This window comes from Podarcis muralis, chromosome 13 (genome assembly GCF_964188315.1).
Source record: "Podarcis muralis chromosome 13, rPodMur119.hap1.1, whole genome shotgun sequence".
Classification (NCBI taxonomy): Eukaryota; Metazoa; Chordata; class Lepidosauria; order Squamata; family Lacertidae; genus Podarcis; species Podarcis muralis.
In genome coordinates this window covers 24,133,734-24,143,117 of record NC_135667.1, presented here as the reverse complement: position 1 = coordinate 24,143,117, position 9,384 = coordinate 24,133,734, and positions in this window count along the sequence as shown.

Sequence of the window (9,384 nt, the reverse complement as noted above, 5' to 3'; positions counted from 1 at the left end):
ATGCCAAATAAGACAAAGAGTGTATCAAGTTCAAGTCCGGATCTGTTAAAAAAATTAAATTTCCTTGGTGAAGTTGTGTAGAACAAGAGTCATACCACTGTCACGCTGTTTCCATTCTCATCCTTTCTCCCCTTATGTTATCTCTTATTTAAGAAAATCAATGGCGCAACTATCCTTTATCCACCTGGGGGCAGCATTAAGTTGTATGCATTCAGTCTGCCACAACTAAAGGAGATCCTTCTCACTCCCTCTCTGTTGAAAGGATGATTAGGAGAAGTGCAATTGCAGATTATTGGCTGCTTAGAGAGGGCTGTACCTGGAAGGAAATAGAGTCTGTTCATTTGGGAAGAAAGGACTAGTACAGTTATTTGTAATAACAGCCTGCATGGAACTCTGTAGGCTACTTTACATAAAATGAGCATCCTTTCTGTTCTTCTTGTCAAAAGGCACCAGTGCAGTTCATGAGCTTAGCTTGTTTCTTCCTAGAACTACTTTATCCAATAAAATGTTTTGCTCGAGCTGTTCCTTGGCTTGTTCCATGGTTCATTTATTATGTGCATAAGTTACCCTACGTTTGCTTTCATGTCTCAAAAAGGCATTGATAACAGCTCTTGGTAGTTTGCAAATATAATTTTTTATTCCCTCCATCAGAATCCACAAAATGTCTTGATAACCATGTAAAGCACTGGTTTAAAATACAATATTTCTTTTATTTACATATCTTATATGCTTTTTCCAAACCATGTCAAAAGCTCCCGTGTCAGGGAGTTACAAACAAAAATATAATAATGACAAGTAAACCTCATCATTAAAATCACATGCAAATGAAAAATGCTTTAAAAATCCCAAAAATAATACAGCAGCGTTAAAAGAAAACCATAACAGCCAGTCAACATAATCAAGTCACAATATAATAACTTTTAAAAAACTACCCCAAATTTTCTAATCAAAGGTAGGCTGGGAATAAAGTTTTCTAAGACCCATATCAAAGAAAATGGGGAGGGGGACAAATATCTCATAAGTGAAAGGAGTTCAATAGACAATAGAAACCGCAATATCAGAAAGAAAAAGAAAAAACCCATCAGCCTGTACACCTAAGTTAGTCATCTCTCTTTCTCCACACAATATATTCACCCTCTGTTAGTATAGTTATGCCAGCAACAGTAGCAGCTAGGATTGTGTTGTTTCAAGCTTTTTGCCCTGTAAATGCCCTTCTGCAACTTAGCTTGTTTCCTGCTGTGATATGGAATGCATAAATTGGCCCTCTTGATGTGGATGGGCAGAGATTGCTGTCTTACTGTAGGGGGAATGAGGTTCAATGGCCCCATGTCTCTTCTGATGCTTTGACTTTATATTCATTCACACCAACAGTCTCCCACTTCTAACCGGAGGAGGGAACCCTAACAAAGTGATCATAATGTCCTTTTGCCGCAGGCCAGGGCGAAGAGGACCTGGGTGACCTGCTGAGATGTCCCAGCAGCTGAATGGCATTTTGGGGGCCAGCTTGAACTGCTAGCCCGCTGGAGTAGGTCCAGCATACGAATCGAGGTGCGAGAGCAAATTCCAAGCACTGTTGGTGAAAGATTACACAAACACTTTCGCGGTTACACAACAGTCCTTTGGCTGCTCTCCTGAACTGCCAGCTGGGAAGTCACAACATCAATCGTTGACAGCCTAGGCGAGTCAGGCGTCCCTTTCTCTTTCCTAATAGAGAAAGAAAACCAAGCTGTGCATTTTCTGATTAGATAGCTATACTTTTGTTCATGCAACCTGGGTAGCTCAGATGTACAGTGTTTACAAGGAAGAAACTTTTCTTGCTCTTTCTGTGTATGTTTAAGTACTAAGTAGGCATTCTAAACTCTTGTGTCAAGATGTGGGAGTGGTAAATATCCCAGATTATTATATTCAGAATAAAACAGTGTGATCATTCATACTCTTGGCAAAGAGAAAGAATATTCACAGACCCTGTAGTAGTGGTAGCAGTGATAAGGAGTGGTTGTCTCTTTACATTTAGCAAAAAAATTATGTGAGTTTGCACCTTGCTATATTTAATACTTCTTAATGCTCATACTATTATGCCTTACGGCTGAATTTTACAGCTTGGTTCTATGCAAGTTTGGCATGACTATGAGCCCAATCTGCATAGGATTGGGTTGTATGTTTTTGTTCTCCCACTCCAAAATTCCTAATCTAAGCATGTATTGCATAACAAGCTGTCAAATGATCTGCTAGTAGCGTTTGGTTGAAGTGATACAGTAGCTCTAGTTTAGTGAAGCAGTAAAGACCCAACTGTACTGACTACAAAATGTAGAGCTGCTATGTACCAAAATCTGTCATTCTTAATTTCTTTGCAGTGAACCAGAGGTTTTGCAAGAAGCTTGGGATCTACAAGGCTTATTTGAATTACTCGACAAAAGACCCTGAGTAGCCTTTAACAGTGTGTGCCAATCTAACAAACTCAGCAGCTAGGCAGTTTACCTGAATATCCACCAACAAACTCCAGAGAATTTGAAAACTTCTCAATGCCCTGTGCAGTGTCAAAGCTAGAGGACTTGTCCTAAAATTGGGTAGCATCTCATCAAAGTGGGCTAGATGGAAGGTATGAAGCTTATATAAGTTCTGGCAGGGGAGAAGGGGTGGTGAAGGGCAGAAAGGGATTGAACAAGGTCTGACAAATCTAGGTTTCTGCGTATGATTTACTGCATGGTGTTCTAGTACTGCCAACTCCTGTCGCAGCTGCTCTGGACAAGACCAGGGATGTAAATCAGAGAGATAGGAAGAAGTGCCTGGACTGGTGACAGAAGCAGAATTAGAAATGCTTTGTGGGCACTGGGTATAGTGAGTCAATCCACCACAGAGCTACAGGGGGAGGCAAGTGGGATTGTATCTGAATAGATAGCAGAGCAACTTAGAGAGAAAGAAGAAAGAGAGAAATGTGAGAGACTTCAGAGAGAAAAAGTCATGTTGAGGGCGAGAGATAAAGTGGGGTGTCACAGGAGGGATAGAGTAGAATGCTAGGCACACAGGGATACTTGTGTCAGATCCAGTAAAATAGATCCTCTTGAAACTGCATAATTATTTCAGTGTTCCCAACCTCACAAAGCACCATGAAATTGCAAATTACATCTGCATCCATTGACAGAACAATCTGCATCCAGCACTTCCTTCCAGCATTGCAACAATGCAAAAACACCTAACCGAGGCATGGATCCCTATATGTATTTTACAATGGAGCTGGTCCCAAGTGTACTAAGCACTCTAGTAATTCCTCTACTACAGGGGTAGGCTGCAGTGCTTCTTGGTCTATTTTTCTGTTTAAGGTTCCCACAATGCCCTCTGATGTACTCTCACTCTGAGACATCATAGGAAATTTAAATGGAAGAACGCCACAGCAGCCCAACCCTGAGCCCAGCACCAGGGGGGAAAAGTTAAATGTAGGGCCTGTGGTAAACTTTAGCAGAAGTCCTAGCTAGGGATCTGGGGCCATGGGAGCAGCCCAAGGATGCCCTTCCCTCAGCCCTCCTGCTTCATCTTTATTTACCCCTGATTGATGACCATTTCTTGAAAGGACAGCCAGTTTTCTGTAAATAAGGAAAGGGCTGGGTCCTTGTAAACTGGCTGAGAATAAACACATCACGATGCGGCAGAGGTGAGGCAACAACTTCGTTAAAAAATTCTGAGGGGGGCTTAAGCAGAACTGGAAGCTTAAGCAGCCTTGGTCCCTATGTCCCTATGTATGTGTTCTTTTTGAACATGCACAGAGGCACACTTTCCTTTGTTATGGAATCCTGTGTTGAAGGACTAAGCCCTGACATCCACAGCACATTCTGGGCATAAGCTGTGCCTCAAATTGAGACTAAGACTAATGGTTCTCTGTACAACATCCTGCAAATTCTAGAGAGGTATTGTTAGGAGACTCTCTTGGGCCTCTGACGCACTGGGATACTTGAGCTCAGGCTCCTACCGAGCCAAGAACAATCCTGTGTTGGAAAATTAGTGATAATGTGTGGAGGTTTTGGTGAGAGGGAATGGACGTCTTCACATCTAGCGTGTCCTCTGTAAAGCTGTGCCATCAGCTGCTGAATTGGCTGGCGCAGTCTAATTGCTGCTAATACCGCAGGACACTCGAGTATTCAGAAAAGCCTTTGACACACTTTGTACGCTGATAATTGTTAACAGGCATGATAAGCCAATCATGTGCTCGCACTTTGTGATGCCATCCATTTAGACGTGTGACTGCATTGTGATGTCACCATGGAGAGGCATTACTGGGAGGATGACATCAGCGTCATAGTGTTACAGCAAGCCAGCCAGCAACTGTCTTCAGCAGCATTAGCTGTTTTATCCAGTGTCTCTAGAAGTCGTCTTTGGATGACTCGCTCTGCTTGCAGTTGAGCAAAAAGAGTAACAGAACACATCTCCTATTCTTCACTCACCTGCCTTTTCCTCACTACCTAACCTCCCTCTGCTGTGGCACATTGCTATATCGAAACTGAAAGGCCTCCACTGGCATTTGTTGTCCAAGGTAAGACCAACTAGCAAGACACTAATTTCAGTTTGTTGGGGTTTTGAATCCAGGGTTTCCTCAGCCCCCCACCCGCCACCACCAGCACCACTGTTGCTTCTTAGTACTGTATTGATATTTGACCAACCGTTGATGGTCAAAAGGCATACAATGGGCAACATCAGTTCCACACAATAGTTTTGTCTGATTGCAGCAACACATTGCCATGTCATGTTAAGTACCAGGCTCAGAGTCCAGGAGAAGATGAATTTTAGCAGAGGAGCCTCCATATTCTAAGCAACTTCAGCAATTAATCAAAATATTTTGTTTCCTTTTCTATCTTTCCCATCACCCTCTTCTCTGAGCTGTATTTAGTATTTGACCTGTCAGTTAAGACAACTGACCTGTCAGATGTTGGTGACATGCAATCAATCATCAAATATTGAAAGTTTCAGGTAGAACAGTAACAGAAGCTGAGAAGTGTAATGAATTTCAGAATTCAGCTCTTCCTACCACCTTTACAAAACATCATACCAAATCATGTGTCCTCTCGTTTCTACAACAAATAAAGCAAATGATGAGACTGCTTCCTAGGCACCTGTGTAGGATTGCCAACTTTTGTTTATAAGCTAAATCTGGTACCTCAATATAAAAATTTATAGTTTATTGGTCACTGAAAGCTTAGATCGTTACTTCTACGAATCAGAATCTGTTTATTGAAGAAGTAGTTCCTTCTAGGAACAGGTGCCTGCAGTCCTGCAATTAAGATAATCACTCTTCCGATCTTCACACCTGAACTATCAGTTTTCAAGAGCCTTTTAAAGGCGCAGAGGATTAGAACTCCCCACGATCTGTCTAAAGGTCAGGAAGATTAACACACCAAAGCACATTCAGTACTCTCCAACAAAATTGTGATCTTTTGACTCCAAAACACAGACACTCCTTTACAAGGGTGCTAATGGAGTGGTCCCATGTATTTCACAGTGCAGGTCTCTCTCCCTGGCAAGCCATGATTTTCAGCTATTCAGTGCTGATAGTCTCAAGAGTTGTCCAAATTTCTAGGCATGATGGGGAGAGCTCCTGCGCCAGCAGCGTTGCTAAGTTGGTGGTGTTTGTGAATCTGGGTGTTAGCAATTATGGTTTGCTATATACCATGAAGGTGATGTGCAAAGAAACAGACTTGCCAGTTCTCTGAAATTTTAAGGTTGATCTCACTTAGGAATTCGCTTTCTTACGATTCACTTGCCATTATACAAAACAGCTGTATCTTGATGAAACTTTAGAAAATTTGTCAAGCTGTCATGGATGGTGTTTACTAGAGCAAATAAGCATTTTGCAAGAGAGCTCCTCTGCATGTTAATGAAACCTTCCAAAACCTGGACTGTTAAAAGTGCTTTTTAAAAGGCAGTGGTATTTGTAGAAGTGGCCTGGTATTTTCCTCTGCACTGTTTTGCATTTTAAATCATTGCTTCCACTGGAAGTATTTCAGAATTATTCAACATATCACAAAGCTGTTCACCAAATAAATTGCCACTCATGGGATATAGCAGCCTCGATTCCACAATAAACTTCTACCTGAAAGTAATCAAGTGTTCTCTCGTTAGATAATACTTACCCAGGTGTCCAATCTGATTTAACCCTTTTCATCCCGGTCTCCAGAAAGATTTTAAGTATAGCTTTATGTTCTGAATTATTTGTTTTATGCTGCTGCATAATAACTTACGTAACTGTGGCTGTTTTTATTGATTTTCACATTTCATTTATTATTGTTTTATTTTCTTTCTCATCAGGTGCACTGAGGGCCCCTTGTGCATCCAAGAAGTGGTGTATTATCATAGTCTCATTGCTGAACAAAACTTAGTGGAGTGGGAGGCCAGCCACTCAGAATTGTCTCTGACACGTACTTGCCTGGGGGCAGAGTCAGCATCCAAAGTAAGGTGCAGTCCTAAGGTCAGGCAGACAACAATCTATGTGGTGAGACGGTCCAGGGGTTAGGAAATCCGATGATCAGGGAGTCAAGGATCAAGACAAGCAAGAAGCAGCAGCAAGGTAGGACCAGGAACTACAAGCATTGTTAACAGCTTCTGACTGCTGCTGGAAGCTCTGCTTAAGAAGGCTGAAGCCTGCTGGTTCTCATCAGCACCTTCTCCCCTGTTCCCTTGACGGCTGATCAGCTGCAGGTGGAGTCCCTCTGCCTTCTCCCCCTTCAGGCTGCTTGTTCAGCAGGTGAAGCTGACTCCTCGCCCATAACACATACCAGTATGATATAAATAGAAATACGCAAATACAGTTGTTTAGATTTTGGTAATAGGTTGATAATAAGTTGTAAGAAAAAATGGAAATTTTCTTTTCTACACAGCACTTAACAGTTCAGGAGGCCCATCTTCCTTAGCTATTTGCTCTGTCTTTCTCTTAAAAATAACAACCTTAAACAAACAAAATAGAAAATTGTGGTGATGCAAGTGTTTCAATCCAGCTTAGGTTGGGACACTTGTAAGTCCTGCCCCACTAAGTGCTTATCCACACTGACATTTCCTTCACTCTTTCTAGTCTCAGTCCATACTTTAAATCTCCATGTCTGAGGGCCCCCTCCCTTTTTTGCACTGGAACTTTCCCCATGAAAACCTGCTTTTTAAAGCTCAATTGGATCAAATAGCAATCTGCGGAAAGCCCAAATTGACATTTGCTCCAGTTGAGCACTAAAGAGCAGCTTTCAGCAGGGGAATCTTGGGGAGGGGAAGGACAGACACTTGGACTTGAGCTTTTAAGTGTGGACCTTTGCCTGGAAAGAGGGGCAAAAAATAAGTGTAGATAAGTCCTAAATGAAGACCTATGATCCCACTGATCTGACACTTTCTCTAAAGCTGTACATTTTAAACTGAAGCTGAGTTTGGTGTGAGCCAAGGGCGGGGACACCTCCATCACCCTGGTTGCAGAACAAAAATTATCTGGGTACATTTAAAACCAGCCAGTGGCTTTACTCAGCTTTACTTAGTTTACTATGTTTTGAACATAACTCTCCCTGCCCTGCCAGTTCCAGTAATTCACTCCTGGGGCTGACAGTTTTATGACTCCCTCATGTCACTCTTCTCTCCAATGTCTGCCAGCCCCAGTTTGCAAATAATATATTTTAGAGCAGCTGAAGGAGACACAGTGACACTGGCAATGGATGGCCCATGGGTATGGGGCAGAGAGAAAGTCATCACTTTCCCCACCCTGAGATATTTATTTGCACATCACTCAATTCATTTAAATATATGCTGATACAAAATCATCTGTTGACTGCTGTTGCAGCCACATGTAGAGTGCATGTGTACAAGGGTGTGATAGGGTACCACCTGTATTTATGTGGATTAATCAAAATATTGGCCTGTTTTTACGAGTGTTTGATTAATTGCAAAAGTAGCCAGTTAAATTCAGCAAATGAATATATATATTTTACATGAACGTAATACCTTTTAAAAAAAACAGTTCTTGTGGGATGTTAGCATCCAAAATGTACCGTATTTTTCCGTGTATTAACCCCCCCATATATAAGACTACTGCCAAAAGCCCACCTGCACACACAAAGCAACAACAGCCAATTGTGTGCACGCCTCGCCACTGCCGCAAATAACCCACCCTATCGCCGCAGCAGCAGCCAATCGTCAGCAGGCCTTGCTACAACAACCAATCACACACCCAATCGTTGCTGCCAATCTCCTGCTGGCTGCTGGCACCAATCACCCGTCCCCCCACTGCTATCCGTGTATAAGATGACCCACAATTTTTGCCTATTATTTCGAAGGAAAAAATATCGTCTTATACATAGAAAAACACACTTATTTGTAAAGTGAGGTCCCAACCAAAGAAGAATGGCAACTTAATTGACAGAATATGCAGAGCTTGCAGACTTAACATAGAGAATACGAGAACAAGAAGAACATATGTTTAGAGAAGATTGGAAAACGTTTATTGAATATATGGGAAACAATTGTGTACAGCTGAAAACGTTGGCAGCATTAAGATAAATTCAACAGTGTAAATAAGCTTTGATGGATGCAATAATGGAATACTGAATAGTATAGTTTTATGATTTGTGATATGTAATATGATTTGTGATATGATTTATGATATGTAAAATGAACCATGGAAAGAGAAGGGAAGTCATTGATATCTTAAGGATGTAAAAATAAGTATTTTAAATTGTAAAACAGAAAATTTAACAATAATTATATACAAAAAAACAAAATGTATTTGGAAAGGGTGATTGTTTGAAAGGGCTGTACAATCTTCCTCAAAGCCTTGTGACCCCAAATGTGAGCTCTCTCTCCTTTAGAGAATCAACAAAGAGGAAGCATAGGGTGGGGTGAGAGTATTTTTCTCCCACCCACCCACTGTGTCTGTCGTCAGCTGTGGGTTATATTTAGCAGGTGCGTGAGAGGACGCCGGGGCCAAGCCAAATTGGCTGCTTGTTAATCGTTTCCGGTTACAGCTGCTTTTGGATATTCATGTTTCGAAGCCTATGGAGCCTCATGCGACACACGACTCAAGAAGCCAGGAAGCCTTTGGGGTGCAGCGCAAGAGTGCATCCCCCATAAGCCCGCTCTCAGAAGAGCAGCCATGTTGGCAAGGGCTTGTCCTGCCTGGCGATTGCCATTGGTGAGCATGGGTATCATTAAGACTGCCTTAGGAAATGTCTGTCCTGAAGCAATGCAGAAGCCAGTTGCCCAGGCTGGGGGGCACACCTATCAATGGTGTGTATTGATTCAAATGTACCCATCATATCTTTGGTTGTCAGTTTCTAACTCTAATTCTGCACTCCCCAGTTCCCAAGCAGTGGGAAGCCAGAGTCAACTCTTACAGCTGCTTTTCCCAGCCTGGTGCCCATCAGGGGTTTT